The sequence below is a fragment of the Triturus cristatus genome, chromosome 3_2 (assembly GCF_964204655.1).
Source record: "Triturus cristatus chromosome 3_2, aTriCri1.1, whole genome shotgun sequence".
NCBI classification, from domain to species: domain Eukaryota; kingdom Metazoa; phylum Chordata; class Amphibia; order Caudata; family Salamandridae; genus Triturus; species Triturus cristatus.
In genome coordinates this window covers 914179240-914194601 of record NC_140584.1, presented here as the reverse complement: position 1 = coordinate 914194601, position 15362 = coordinate 914179240, and the positions used below count along the sequence as shown (strand labels likewise).

Genomic DNA, 15362 nt, shown 5'->3' with positions numbered 1-15362 from the left:
GCCGTCTTAGAAAGAGTAGAAATACCGCCCTGATTCTATTATTCTGTCTGCAGCATTCAATTCCACCTCCCTCGCCATTCTGATCAGCCCTGTTTTTAGGTCTCGCCTGACCCAGCGCATGCGCTGCTCTGAGAGACATTTAGTAGATGGGTTTTCAAAGTGCTACCCCACGCTTTGGCTGGCCTAGCGCTTGCGTTCACGCGCGCAACCGCCAGCTTTCAGCGCCCGATCAGGCGCCATCTGTCTTTCCTCTTGCTTGCTCTCTGAACGCTCCTCCGCCCCTCCCCTGCCGCATCTCGCGTTAATTCGCGCTGCTTTCACTTTCACCGCACACCAAACAGAGCCTTGATGACTGCAGTGACTCGCTCAGGCTTTTGACCGGCTTCAACTTTTCAGGTACTTTCTTTCTCAGCATATATTTGTTTCTACTGCTGCCCTTCCCTGCTCTACAAGCCAAGCTTGTGTCTTTGGTGCTTCTGTTCGTCGCTTGTTGCAATGTTATGCAACGTGAACTCGACCTGTGAGTATCGGGGTGTTTTACATATGCAACACGAGCACATGTATTTTTCTGTAGGTGTGGAGATTAAGGGCCATATGTAGGTAGCATCACATTTACCGATTCATAAATACCGAATTTTACCGAATCGGAAAAATTCGGTAAATATGAATCGGTATTTACCGATTCGGTAATGGGGCATACCTTCCCTTTGATTCCTATGGGCCTGGAGGCCCATAGGAATCAATGGGAAGCCAGTCACCATTACCAATTCGGTAAATACCGATTCGGTAATGGGGGGAGCATATACAAGGGTGGCAGGGTGTCACATTGACACACTGTTGCACCCCTGATTCTTGCATGTGTGCACATGTGGCGCACATACATGCCCTAAGGGCATGTATGTCTGCCACATGGCACTCTTACATCTGCAAAATATTGCGTTTTGCAAGGTATTCGTTATTTATCACCAACCTGTATTTGGTGGTAAATAACGAATTCTTAATACTGATTTGCACTCTTTAGAGTGCTCCCTACATTCAGGATTCAGTATTTACCGATTCGGTATTTTACCGATTCGGTAATTTACCGAATCCTGAATTGTGCCTCCTACATCCCAAATAGCTAAATACCGGTCGGTAACGGGATATTTACCGAATTTCGGCCGTTACCGGCCGGTATTTAGCTACCTACATGAGGCCCTAAATGATTTGCCCAGAATTTCAGAATGTGGAGACAACGCCGAGACTGGAACCTGATTCCCTAGCTCAAAATTCAGCAGGTCTTGGCATTTACGTCACATAATCTAACTCTTTGTTCGATGTCCTTAAAGTAAGGGAACACTATTCGCCCTTTTGGATAATAGTGTCACTGATTCTAAGGGTGACATGAGCATACCATGGGACTGTTGTACTCGACTCTTTTTGTTGTCTGATGCCAGTGCTTTGACGCAATCAGGACATAAATTAGCACTATGCCAATGCTCTACTCTGTGTAACATTCTTTCTAGATTTCTGTCACATTGTCAGGTGTAGTAGACACAGTTCGCTATTCTTTTTTAAAACTATAATTTAGGATAAATGCGCTTGTCTGTTCAGAGCTTGAATTATTGAGTTCTGCACATCATTTTAATGAAATACTAATCTAGTGCAGATTCCACTACCTCTCGTCGCGTGCTCTAATTGACATGCCTGCAGCTGATCGCTGCACTCACTGCTCAGTTATATAGCTATTTTCCTGACAGTGTGGTTCCTCAAACAAGTCACAGCAACCAGGCGCCACGAGCTTCTTTCCATTTATATCATTATGGAGAATCAAGCGTCAGGGGTGATAGGAAGATGGCGGTGAAATGCAGACAAATGCTGTTGACCTTTCAAAAGAAAAAAAACGTGATTACGAAATACTTACTATTTTTGAAGTATGGATTGGTATATGTTTATGTCTTTCTACATTTCCGTGTCACGTCCAAATGGTACTTTTTACTGATTTAGACTTTTTATTTTTATTAAATTTTGGGCACATTTACTAAGCGTGTATAGCTGTTGTATAGCTGTAGCTGCGGCACTGTAGCGGCTCTATATTTTTGTGGCATGGCAATACTGAACTTTGTAATAACTTTTATTGTTTACTTTATAATATTTCTTGGGCATTCACTAAGCCAAGTAGCTGTAGCTCATGCTCTGCAGGGGCCCTGTATGTGTGAGTACCATCTTTAAACATCACGCCTACCGCATCTGATGTTTAAGCAAGGCTTCCTGGCGCTGTGTGTTAATTGGCTTGAAGCTGTCAGAGTTGCGGGAAGCAAATGTCATCCACACATCCTGACTCTTTCTGAGAGAAACAAGTCAAGGTTCACGTGTGTCACAGTGCACTTCTGTCTCACAGTGCACTTCTCTCTCCTGCACCTCTTTCATCTTCAACTTGAAAGGAAAGGGTGATTTGGAAAAAATCAGCTGATTGTAATTTTACGTTCTCCTGCAGGAAAGTTCACTGTTGCAGTCCTTCCCTCGAAGTTCATCTTTCAACAATAGAACACAACTCCAAACTATTTCCGCCTATGGCACCAGTTAACAATCTCTTTCTCTTGAACAGTTGCTCCTAGTGCATACATTTAGATAGCCTGTTCTAAAGTATGTTGGGGCAGATTTACAATAACTGGTGCATCCCTGCATCAGAGGCGTAGCTAGAGCTTGTGGCGCTAGGGGCTATCCCTCGGATTGCCGCCCCTGGGGGGGGTTTGGGGGGGGGTTGCTGGGGAAAAAGGGCAGCAAGCACTTGAAAGAGGACCAAGAGACACGTAGTATCGCCGCTAATAGTTACCTCGATCATGCAAGTTACATGCACATACATGACACGGTCCAAGGCTACACAGTTGAATACACCGGTGACTGGCAGTACAAAAGAGAACACACAGACTGCATGATCTATCTGGAGACTCAGAAAAACCGCATGTGACATCCATCGGAGAGCTGCGTGAACAATTACCTGGTAATCCCCTCAGCACAATGCAAACATGCACATACATGACACTGTTCAGGGATCCATCATCTACAGCTGACATTAAATGACCATTCATCATGGTCCCCCCATTAAAGCAGTGCACTTTGTGATCTGCATGGTACATGTTCTTTGCAGCAGGCACATTAACCCTCTGTGCTACCTTTGCAGGAGTCAACCCTTCCACGAGACAAAACTCGGATCTCTCTCTAGGAAGAATATTAATCACCGAAGTTATCATGACATTTTTATTGTTTCTGAAAATTGCTGGAGGCCAGGAAGGAGGCAGCAAGTTTTTTTAAAACCATAATATACTTGCAAACACTATGCACCCACCGAAATAGGTATCCAGTGCGGTCACACCATTCGCATCGCCCTAACCAGCTCAAGGTTCATGTGACCTCAGTGACAGAGTCACAGTGACTGGATCACTGTTGCTCTAGGGTGTGCTGCTTCGTAGGCCTGCTCGCAAGACTGGAGATGAACTTCAGTATGGATTGTGGTGGACAGGCCTTCAAGGTTAACTCACAATTGACACCACTGCGGTACACCTGCTTGTGCTAAGACATCAAGCCTTCTAAGGTCTAGTGGTGCCTTCTAAGGTCTAGCATGGGAATGTGATCCCTCAGTAGAGTGGTCTGGTGGACTGGTCATGAAGGCTGAACCCAGTTGCCCAGTTCCAAATTCAACAGCTCTGGCCATAGTGCCACATCCTCTCCCCCACTGAACACCATACTGCCCCACAAAGAGAAACTCTCACTGCCTTCAGCTACAACCTAATTGTGCCGGCTATAAACACTTGGATGTGACTCAATTCAAATTATGCACTTGATAAGAGTAATATGCTGCCTAAAAAAAAAAAGTAAAAGCAAACACTCATAGGGAATGCAAGATTAAGTAAAGCATGTGAAATGTAAGCAGAAACAACATGGTTACCATAACGATCTCTCACTCACTATTCAGAAATCAGCGAGTGGTTTTACCTGAAAAGTTAACGACATGACTACAGGGCCCTGAAGGGAACCGTTTCAATGTCCATTGCTTATATCCTTAATAAATGTAAGCAGTATGGTTTAAAAAGACCACATCCATAAACAGAGCCATGGTACGCATTTTGTTTTCCAATCCACCCATCAACCAGGTATTGCAGTACCTCCAGGAATGGTGAACTTCCCCACCTTGGGACAACAATGCAGTTCAAAGAAAGACTAGAAAACAAAAGTAGGCTTCACGCAAAGTTTGTAAAGTGAGGCTGATGTATTTGGATGTGAATAAAACCAATCTGGCCACTTTGCAACCACTCTGTCTTGCTTTATTTAGTTATGTATTTATTTTTAATATTTAAAACCTTCTATTTCTCTCCATGCTGCTGCACTTTGGAATAGAAAAATGTCAGAAAAAGGGCATTTCCCGCAAGAGTGTTTTTCTTTTTTGGATCCATTTCACAGGGAAGCAACTAAATGAAGGAAGGAAAGAGAGGTTGTGAACCGTTTCTTCAAGTTACGGTTTTCAGTAAGTGAGGAGCAAGACAGAAAGAGAGGGAATAATAGGAAGAGAGGGGGGGACAGCTGCCAGCGCAAAAGAGAAGAGGACATTGCCCGAGTCCTATTCCTTCTCTGCCCGTCCCAAACGTCCATGAAAGCAAGCCGAGCCTTATCTGAATGCCTTTGTCCGCCCCCAAAATAGGTCCGCCTGGGGTGGACCGCCCCCACCGCCTCCCCCTAGCTACGCCACTGCCCTGCATATCAGCAGGGATGCGCCAGTTATTTTGCGTCACGGCAGACACCTCTGGTGCCACCATGGATGCGCCGCATTTACAATGCGGCGCACCATGAGGCAAGAATAGACAGATGCGTGACGCATCTGCTGCTGTAAAGGTGACTTATTGCTGGGGCCGCGTCGCAATTGCGACGCAGCTCCAGCATGGCTCGGGGTGCCCCTATGCCTAACTGCTGCTTCAATCCTTACGGCTGCTTCAAGCAGGCGCAGGGTTTTGACGCAGCATGGCCGTAAAAGTGACTGAGTGAAATCTTGTAGATTTCACTCAGCCACTTTTAGGAGGCGTTCCTGCGGCGGAACTCCCCCCCCCCCCCACCTGCGCCGGAACGCCCACATGTGGCGCAGGGCTTTACAACGTGACGGATCTCCCTAGATGCGTCACGTTATAAATACCCCACAGCATGGCGCTGGCTTTGCGCCGCCGCTGCCTCACAAAAGTGATGCAACTGCGGCGCAAATGTGGCTTACGGGGCTTGTAAATCTGCCCCTTAGTATTTAGTTTTACATTAGGGTAAAACCAAAGCAAAAACTAAAGCTTGCTCTGGCGATTAGCGACTCAGATGTTAGACCTGCTTTTTGGCTGGATGATGTCACTTTAAAACAAGCATTGGCATAGCCAATAGGTCTCGCCTTTGGGACCTTATAAGTGTTTGGTTATCCAGCACAATATCCTTGGTGCAACAACATCAACTGTTGCATGGCGAAACACTTATAAGGTCCTAAAGGCGAGACCTATTGGCTATGCCAATGCTTGTTGATCTTCGTATTTGCACATCTGCACTGAAATGGTTTGCATCCTTTCTGTTAAACACAATCACAATCAGATTCTCTAACCCCTTTCTGCTCTGTTTGCCTTGCCACAAGGTGTCCCTTAAGGGTCCTCGTAAGTCTGACTCTTTTCAATATTTACATTGCCCCCTTGGCTACTCTTATTGCCCTTTTGGCTTTTAAATCGTTTCTCGCATATATAGCACACACCTTATTGTGTCAACCTAAACCATCAGTGAGATATTCAGAAAAGAATTCACGCCTCCATGTCAGCAGTTGCTAGATGCATGAATGCTTTGAGCTGAACGGTGAGAATAGTGAGATCCTTTTATTTGGCCAAAAACCCTCTTTCTCGTCACCTAACTGGTGGCCCACCAATCATGGGCATTGTCCAGAGCCATCTCCATTTGCCAAAAGCCTCAAGATCTTGTTGTATCAGAAGCTTTCTTTGGCCAATCAAATCTCCATCATCCCTTTGCCCTTCTGAGATCCCTAAGAAACATGCTTCCACTTTTACTTGTTTCCTCTGGAAAGACTGTAGTGAAGTCTCTTATAACACCATGCCCGGACTACTGAAATTCGTGCTATCTTGGCTTGCCGCAATTTCTCTGCCAGCATCTTCAGATAGTCCCAAATGCTGCTAACTCATTACTTCTTAATGTTGCCCATCAGCACTCGAACTCAGCTCATCTTGTGCATTTGCAATGGCTCCCTTTTGTCAGGCGTTCAATCTTTGAGGCTCTCTGCTTAATGTTCAGAGCCTTCTATAGCAGCGACCCCGGGTATCTGCAGAACCTGTTAGGCCACTGTAGACCCACCCAGGAGTTGCACTTTTTAAATCGTAATCTGGCCTGTAAACCTTGCATTGATAAGGCTAGGCATAGTGGACGCTGTTTCTGATTCTTGGCCCCTAAACTTTGGAACAGCCTACCACTGGATGTTTTTTTCTTTTTTCTAAATCATTGTTCAGAAAGAAACTTGTTCACTCATTAGCTGTCCTTATTCCCATCTTCTGGGTCCCCCGGCGAGCTATCAGCAGTAGGAGACCCCAATGAGCGCAACAGTGTCTGGTCCCTTGCAGGGAATAGTGATGGTGATTTTATGTTCTCCTATTTGGCGAAGGAAGACACTACAAATTGCTGTTCATGTGTAGCTGTGCAGAGAAATGAGAACTACTGTTATTTCCAGATTTGCACCTTGATACTTTTGCCTAGGAAGAGAGAAATCATGCCTGTAGTGGATAATTGGTAGTGAACGGTTTGTTAGCTTATGAGATTTTCATAGCGAAACTCATGGTAACTCATCAGTGGAAGCACTTTGGGGCATATTTACTTGGTCTGGCGCATCTCTGCAAATCAGCAGGGATGCGCCAGAACACTTGCGACAGGCAAAACCACCTATGCGCCACCACTGATGCGCCGCATTTACAATGCGGCGCGCCGTGGCGCATGGATGGGCAGATGCATGTCACATCCCCCGTCGTAAAGGCGGCGCATTGCTGGAGTTGCGTCGCGCTTGCGACGCGGGTCCAGCAAGGCTTGGGGGCGCCCTATGCCTATCATGCTGCGTCACTCCTTGCGCCTGCTTCAAGCAGGCGCAGGGTTTTGGCGCAGCATGGCCGTAAAAGTAACTCAGTGAAATCTTGTAGATTTCACTGCGTCACGTTTACGAGGCGTACCTGCGAGGGAACGCCCACCCTGCGCCGTAACACCCACATGATACCTGACGCAGGTTTCATGTGGCGCAGGGCTTTACTACGTGACGCATCTCCCTAGATGCGTCACGTTGTAAATAGGGCGCAAAGTGGCGCAAGGTTTACGCCACTGCTGCATCACAGAAGTGACGCAACGGCGGCGCAAAGGAGGCGCAAGGTGCTTGTAAATCTGCCCCCTGATTTTTAAGACTGGCCTTTGGGAAATCTGTTTCACCAGTCTATTGTTTCCCCCTCAAAAGTGTGCATAATTGTGCATAGTATACATACATAGAGGAGCTTTTGATAATCAGGCTTCATCCATTTGATCAGTTACATTTTCATTCACATGTTGTTTCCGCTCACCATGGGTTGAAGGAACTAATGAATTTGGTTTATGTTGATTAGTGATGTATATGTTGTTTGCATATATGTTTGTAAGTCTTAAAAGAGAAACAAAAATAATAATATAAAAAAAAAAAAATGTGTCTGTGGTATATGATTTGTTGTATTGAATAAGGCATATGAATTTACGATGTACTGTCAATAGGGTAATATGAAGTTCCCTATTAGTGAGTGGTTATAGATATTCTTTCCTCCTTACCATCCCCGTTTTTTCTACATTCTGTTTCAGCTACCGAATGGGGCAATGGGTCAGCCATCTTCATCCAGTAGTTCCCTTCACTTTGAACAAGTGTAGAAAGCCTGTGCACATTGTTCACCACCAACTAACAATAATTCCTTTCTCTTCATGGATAAATCATGTTCATCAATCTATCAGGATTTCTGAAGTGCGGCTTATTACCCAATAGGGTATCCAGGCGCTTGCAGGCCCCGTTGACTTATTTGTACAGCCAAGTCTTGAGGGCCATTCAGAATTCAGGAAGTAAGGTGAGGGTCCGGAGATGCGTGGGGAGCCTGTTCCAGGTCTTTGCTGTGATGTGGGAGCGTTCTCCACTTCTGCTTTGGTAGATGCAGGGAGTATGGGCAAGTGAAAGGGAGGCAGAGCGTAGTCTTCTTGATGGTTGGCGGAAGGTCAGGCATGGTTAATGAAGCCGGGTCCTTGGTTGTGTAGAGTTTTGTGTGCGTGGCTCACCAGCTTGAATTGGCATCTCTTCTGTACAGGGAGCCAGTGGAGATTCCTGAGGTGGGGTATGATGTGGGTTCGTCGGAAAAGGCCAAGAATGAATCTGGCTGTGGCGTTCTGTATGGTTTGAAGTCTCTGTAGAAGGTGTGTGGCAATTCCTACGTAGAAGACATTGCCATTATCCAGTCGGCTGGTGATGAGGGCTTGTGTTACGGTGCGTCTCATGTGTAGGGGTAGCCACTTGTTCCAAATAGTCTTTTCATTTTAGTTTTAGGTATCTTTCATATTAACTTTAAATAGCAGCTATTTATTTTGATTGCACTGTGGGTGCCCAGTTAGATGGCGATCTGTTTTGTCTCAATTTTAGGTTTTACCGGCACAGTGCTTGCGAATTCTCTTATAAATATAAAAAAAATTCTTATAAGGAGCTTACAGCCCACCCATTAATCACCTTTACTTATCATTGGTTGGTTTCCACGTCACTCTCAAGTCCAGTCTTCCTATTGGTCAGCGGCTCTTCCTGGGCTCCTGCTTCCTTCGGTGCTTCAATTTGATTCTTCGTCTGTGGAGCATGGACCAAGTACTCCTTCCTGTGGTCAGTGTCCGTCCACTAGCCACAGGCTCCTGCAGGTACTCTCTTTTACTTACTTTTCAATGCTCCCCCTTTAAACCTTACTTCATGCCGCACTGGTTTATATTTTATTTTTCGCCGCTGCCGAACTCGTGATCTACTTTGCAGCACTGCAGCAATTACACACATAAGTTAATTTGTCTGATGTTGCTCTGTTGGGGCCAGATGTACGACGCCCAAAATAGCGCCTCCCAAATTGCGACTCACAATTTGCGAGGCGCTATTTTGGATGTACAACAGTGTGTAACACACTGTTAGCGAGTCTCAATGGGGTCGGAAATTGAGAGGCTCATGAATTTTAATGAGCCTCTCGCAATTTGTGACCCCATTGGGAATGGCAGGCCCTCCCATGTTTGGTGTCCTGCTGGGCTCAGCAGACCACCATGTCTGGGACTGCTTTTAAATAAAGCAGTTTTTTTTTTTCAAATGCAGCCCGTTTTCCTTACTGGAAAGCGGGATGCATTTTTAAAAAAAATGAAACTTTTCGTTTCATTTTTCAAGGGCCGGTAGTTGTCCCTGGGACCACTGCCTGCCCTTAAAAAATATTTTCCCCCGCATTTGCAAAGGGAAAGGGGTCCCCTGGGGCCCCTTCCCTTTTGCGATCCCATTAACCCTCTCGAAAAGGGCGGTCGCAAAACATTTGTACATGGGGTTGCGCTCGCTATTAGGAAGGGAACGCCCCTTCCTAATAGAGACTCGCAATTCCAAAATGCAAAAACCATTGTACATCTGCCCCAAAGTGTTTAAATTTTGCGCATTGTAACACGGAAATGCTGTAAAATAAAACTATCAGACCTACAAGTCTAGTGACATCCGAACCGATGATACTGAATGCGGAGTAAAACGACCTGCTAGTATTAAGACAACATGCGGCCAGTCAGTACACAATATGCGGGTGCCTGTCCTCCACATGTAGCGCCTTGATGCAGACTCGTTGCTGTGATTGCCGGTAACAGTATGGGTTGCCAGCTGGAGGCATGTCCTGGATTTGTACGGAATGATTTTATATGCCTGTGTGCCCCAAACAATTGTGAGCCTGATTGGCAACATGCTCAATGGGAAAGATGGAAGGCTGAGGGGTCTTGCCTAGAATCAAACACCTTTTAGGCCATTCCAGATCTGTGCAGCGGGTGCAGTAGTCCACTGAGCTATCATACCATCACTGGAGTGATGGTCAACCGGATTAATTGCACCAGTGATGCTCCCTCAGCTAGGGACAGGGGTGTGGTTTGTTGGGGGTTATTTAAACTCCGATCTGAAGGGATCCCTTTTTCTGTCTCCCCGTCTCTTCTCTCACTGCTGCCAGTGCCACATTACATGAAGGCTTTCCATATAAACGTTACTGTTTCTTGATGTGCGCAGTTAGTGTGACTTTTAGGGGCAGGTTTTGCGTCACTTTTAACATGGGAAAAGTGACGCAAAAGTGGTGCAAGGGGCTTGTAAATCTGCCCCAAAATGTGCTTACCATATGTCTGAGTTTTTGAAGGATATGTTCCTGCCTGCGACCTTTCAATAATCAGATTTTAAAGGCATTTGCATCTAGGCTACAGACATCCCTAATGCAAGCAACCTGACGGGTGACAAGATATCTCCACAAGTGAAGCAATAATGTCTGTTGTGCTGAAAATGTTGAAAAGAAGTCCAGGGCTTATTTACAAGCCCCTTGTGCCACTTTTGCGTCACTTTTAACATGGGAAAAGTGGCGCAAGGGGCTTGTAAATCTGCCCCTCCGTTTTTTCTGCAGTTGAGATCTTTCAACGTAAATTGGAGCAAGTCTTTATTCTGGGAGCCGTGCAGTGTTTCAGATCATGATTTCAAGAGGATCTACAAACAGACCGGTTTCAGGATGAGCTGGAGAGACTGGAGACATATGGTCTAGTGTCTAAGGCACAGTCGGTGGCCACCCGTGTTTCACATGCTTCACGCAGTGTGAGCTTGGTCACATCTTTTTTTCTCTCTCCTCTCCTTAGATTCCTCCACTGAGTGGGGCTTGCTTAGCAGCAAGATTTGTAAGCCTGTCTTTTTGCACTGCTGAGATGATTATGTGCCAGAGGTCTAATGAGTTCTGAAGATAAAGTAAGGGAGATGTGTGAATAATGCCAATTAAATGAGCAAGGTCAAAGGGATACAGTAACGTAAGGGTTGCTATAAAAGTGCATGTTTTATGCTGAAATTGAAGGCTTTTCACCTACAGCTCACGCATTAGAGTGAAAGGAGTCCTGTTCTCTCCACTGTCTTCTTTCACACCTCTGATAAAATGCATTTATTTTTTTTATTTTGATCAATTAATGAAGGAGTTGAGACATGACTGGAAGTCGCAGAGGGGATTCTAGGGCAAAGGTGTCCGACGCTTCTTCACAAGGTCTGGAGAAGGGAACATTGCTTGGTAACAGGATAAATTTACATACAAATGATCAAGCTTGGCCCGTACAGGTAAGAGCGGTGGGGGGAGGGACCGTGGCGTGGGGGGGGACGTCCACAGGTGATGGAATAGGGAAAATATAATTTTAAAAAATTTAAAACACTTACATTGCACCCACTGCATTGTAGTTGGCAATGCGGCGAGCGCAAGGTAAGTGTTTTTATTTATTTATTATTTTATTTTTCCTATTTCTGCCGTCTGTTAACTTCCCTGCCCCGCCCCACCTTACCTGTACGAGCCGCGCCTCCAAACGATCTAAAATGCAATTGTTCATGAGGATCTTGAAAGTCTGGCATGACTTTGGCCCTTGTGGGTTAATTCTAGATCTCCTTGATCTCAGTCACGGCCGGCATGACTCGCGGCTAGGGTGCAGGGGTGGCACGGGGAGGGGGGATCATGTGGGGACAGAGGGCCAGGCGGGCAGGGTCCCGTGTCTTCTCTACTCTCCAAGAACCGGAAGCAAAAGCAGGCAGCCAGGACGGACTATGGAGATCCCTGCCTCTCCTTAGTCAGGTGTGTGACTCCGCCCCTCGTGGGAGAAACCGAGGAGAAGGAATGGCGATGAGCGTGGTGAATAACGCTACACTGCCGAGGTGATCTATGCTTGCTGAAAACTTCTGGGAGCTGAACGCGAAAGGGAATGTCTGGCTGCCGAGGTCTCGGTGATAAGTGTTCAGCTGCTGAAGTTTTTTTGGGGAATACAGAGGCTTTCCAGCACGAATTTACGTTGCTTGCAGCTTTCAAGAACAAGTGGCTGTTACTAAATTCTTATTGTGGTCGGAAAAGGGAAAGAAGTTTCTCGGCTATGTGAGAGCAACTGGAAGCATTCTGGCGGCAAGGTTGGTGATTTATGGCCCATTTAAAAATAACAGTCGGCTGCATGCGAGATGAAACGAGACTGAAGATCGAACTGATAAGGGAGAGGGAGAAGAAGGGAAAGAAAGGGGCAGCTTGGATAATTTTTGAATAAAAATCGTTATGGAAACAAAAATTCAAATATGCATTGAGGGATATGCCTAGTGTCATATTGGGGGTCATACGTTTTTCATTTTCATCAGCTCCAGCAAATTTAGTCTGGGGGCAACGTTACAAGTGACTGTGAACCAGCTGAAAATATCAGAATGCGTGTGTTTCCCCATTCCCTTCTATCATGTGGAGGCGGTTTGGTGCTCCGGTCTTAGATTTCTATTGTTTGTGGCGTTATGCTGGAGTCGAGAAATCTGGAGGCTTTCTGATCAGGCTAGTGGACATACTGGAGGAGGCACGTAAAAAGTTGGATAAACATTTATATACGAGACTTGGCAATATTACTAACATTACTAAGGTTCCTAGTTTTATACCGGGCCAAAATTGAGGAAAATTAAACCAGAGGCATCTTTTTTTTTTTTAGAAAAACTTTAACTGTATAGGGTGTTCAGACGCGGGCTCAATTTTTTATTTGTTTTCCTTCTGGGTGTTTTGTTAGTTCAAGGCGAAGTATGCTCAGAAAACAACATAAAATGGCAACTGCAGCTGCTAAAGCAGAGGCTATTTTGACAGCTAAAATTAAGACACGTTCGTTGAAAGTCAAATCAACTAATTTTAAGGGGAGCAATAAACATCAACAACCTGAGTCCTCTTTTAGCTCACAAAGCTCGGGGCTAGAGGACTCTCCTCTGAATCTTATTAGAATGCCGATGGCCTCGGAAAAAGATGGTAAAGCTCCTCCAGGAATTGTTGAGATACAGCCCAAAAGGCTAGTGAAAAATACCAAAGAATTTCCTCTTTTTTCGAAACAAAACGGTTTCTCCGAGTATTTCAAAAAGCTCGCTAGACATTGGGCAAGAGCTGGTACCGGCTACACGGGCATCAACGAGTGAGCCTTCTGGGGATACTATTATCTCAGCCCAAGAAATTTCTCCTCTATCAATGAATCAGCTAAAAGCTTTATTGGCGAAGGATGGGAGTATACCTCAAAATATGATGGCAGTGTCCGCCGCGAGTCTACTCCCGGTGCCGCCCTCTTCCCCTTATTCTGGAATCATGAAAACTATACAATCTCCTTCGAATCCCTCAATACTGCCTCAAGATCTTGATCAGAATCAGTATCAGGCCGATGAGATAGACATGATAAATGGGCCAGCCAGGTTAGGTCTGCCTCAGGGGCCCGCCAATAGGCAACCCTCTTCTTTGATACTGGGCTCAGATTTAGCTGCTTCTACATCCAATCTGCAAGAAAATGATCTACAGGCAGAGTCTCAAAAACCTTTGTTGGTAATTCAGGAAGAAAAGGAATTTGCATGTCAGATGGATATTAAAACTATGCTGAATCTGATTTTGGAGGAAATTCAGGGTATGAAGAAAATCCATCTTGTCGAAACTCAGGCTATTCATAGCGTCTGGAAAAAATTGAAGAAGCGGTATCGAGTCTCCCGGCTAGATTCCTTGAAGCTGAATCAAGGATTTCCACTTTGGAAGATCAAATGGTGGGTGTCCTCCAGCAAGTTGAAGTAACGCTACAGAAAAAATCGATTTTGGAGGACAAAATTGAGGAATTGGAGAATTTATCTCGACGTAACAATCTACGGATAGTTGGTGTTCCTGAACGGCTTGAAGGGACCAATACTATCCAATGGGTAGAGATGTTTATAAAAAAAACTGTGCTTCCAAATTTTGCTGCCGACTTAACTTTGACCAGGGCTCATCGAGTTCCTGCTTATCTTCCTCCTAACGCAAAATTTCCTCGTACTATTCTCGTGAATTTTGCCGATGTTCGAATAAAGGAAAAAATCCTCTCGGCAGCAATTCAGGCTCGTCAATTCGAAACGGAAAATGGAGAAAGATGTAGAATCTTTTCAGACATGTCTGTAACGGCGGCAAAAAGACGAAAGAAGTTTGTCAAGCTTTTATTTTTGTTCAAGGCTCAAGGGGCTCAAGCCTCAATTGCTCAACAATCGAAGCTCAAAGTCCTCGTTCATGGCAAATTCCATCTGTTCACTCGCCTAGATGAAGCTCAGGAACTGCCTAAAACAATAACTGTGTAGAATCATTATATTTGTCATATAGCTTGGCTGCTGCTAAGTTATATTGACTGTATAGATAGTTGGTTTGCTTGTTCCTTCTGGTTTTTGGTCTCTGGGGCCTGCTTTTTTTTTTTCTTCTTTCTTTCTTTTTTCTCTCTTTTTTCTCCCGCGGGGGTTGGTGAGTCCACTGGGTGGTGCATTATCAGGGCACCAATATATGTTCAAGAGGAGGGAATTATGGACAGCGGGTAATTCCATAATTCCTGTTGGGTTTAGGGAGGGTCTGTTTTGGGTGGGGAGAGTTAGTGGGGGGAAGGGTTCTAAAAGAAATTTGAGCAGGTGCTGTTGGGATATCATGTTAGGGACTACACTGGTAATGTATGGTAGATTAGAATGTTCTCCAATTTATTTATTTTCTACAAATAACAAAAATGATTCCAGCTAGCAATTGTCGAGTTGTGTCAATTAACGTTAATGGCATTCTGAATAAACGTAAATATGGAGGTTTGATTAGATGGCTAGTTACTTTAAAACCCCAAATTCTTTAGCTATAGGAAACTCATTTAAAAACTAATATTCCTAATTATTTTATTCCAGGAATATTTTCGAGAGCCTTTTTTGCTTCTGCTGGAGTTGCTATGCGAGGGGTAGCGATCTATTTTTCTCGAGATTTTGACTGGGTTTTTCTTCATGAACAAAGAGATCCCTTTGGGAGATGGCTCTGGGTACAAGTTTCACTTAATAATCAGATTCTAAATTTTGTAAACTATTATGGGTCAATTTTTGATGACGACACTGCATTATCCACACTTTATAAATTATTGATGGGGGCTCCGGGTCGAATAGTTCTAGGTGGGGACTTTAACTATATTCAGAATTTAAAGTTTGATACCTCTAATAGAGGGAAAAAACTATTAAAACCCAAAACAAAGAAGCTTTTGGACGCTCTAATTCAAGATCTTTATTTAATCGATCCCTGGCGGGTTTTAAA

The 15362-nt window shown here is 44.9% G+C and overlaps 1 protein-coding gene across 1 annotated transcript in view; it reads right to left on the bottom strand.

Annotated features, from left to right (window-relative positions):
- LOC146858448 (double C2-like domain-containing protein beta) overlaps positions 1–11836 on the bottom strand; it is a 602492-nt gene extending 590656 nt beyond the window's left edge. Inside the window, exon 1 of the mRNA XM_085649370.1 lies at positions 11599–11836. The gene's annotated coding sequence lies outside the window, so the exon portion shown is untranslated. The remainder of the gene's footprint in view (positions 1–11598) is intronic.
- Positions 11837–15362: the final 3526 nt, after the last annotated feature.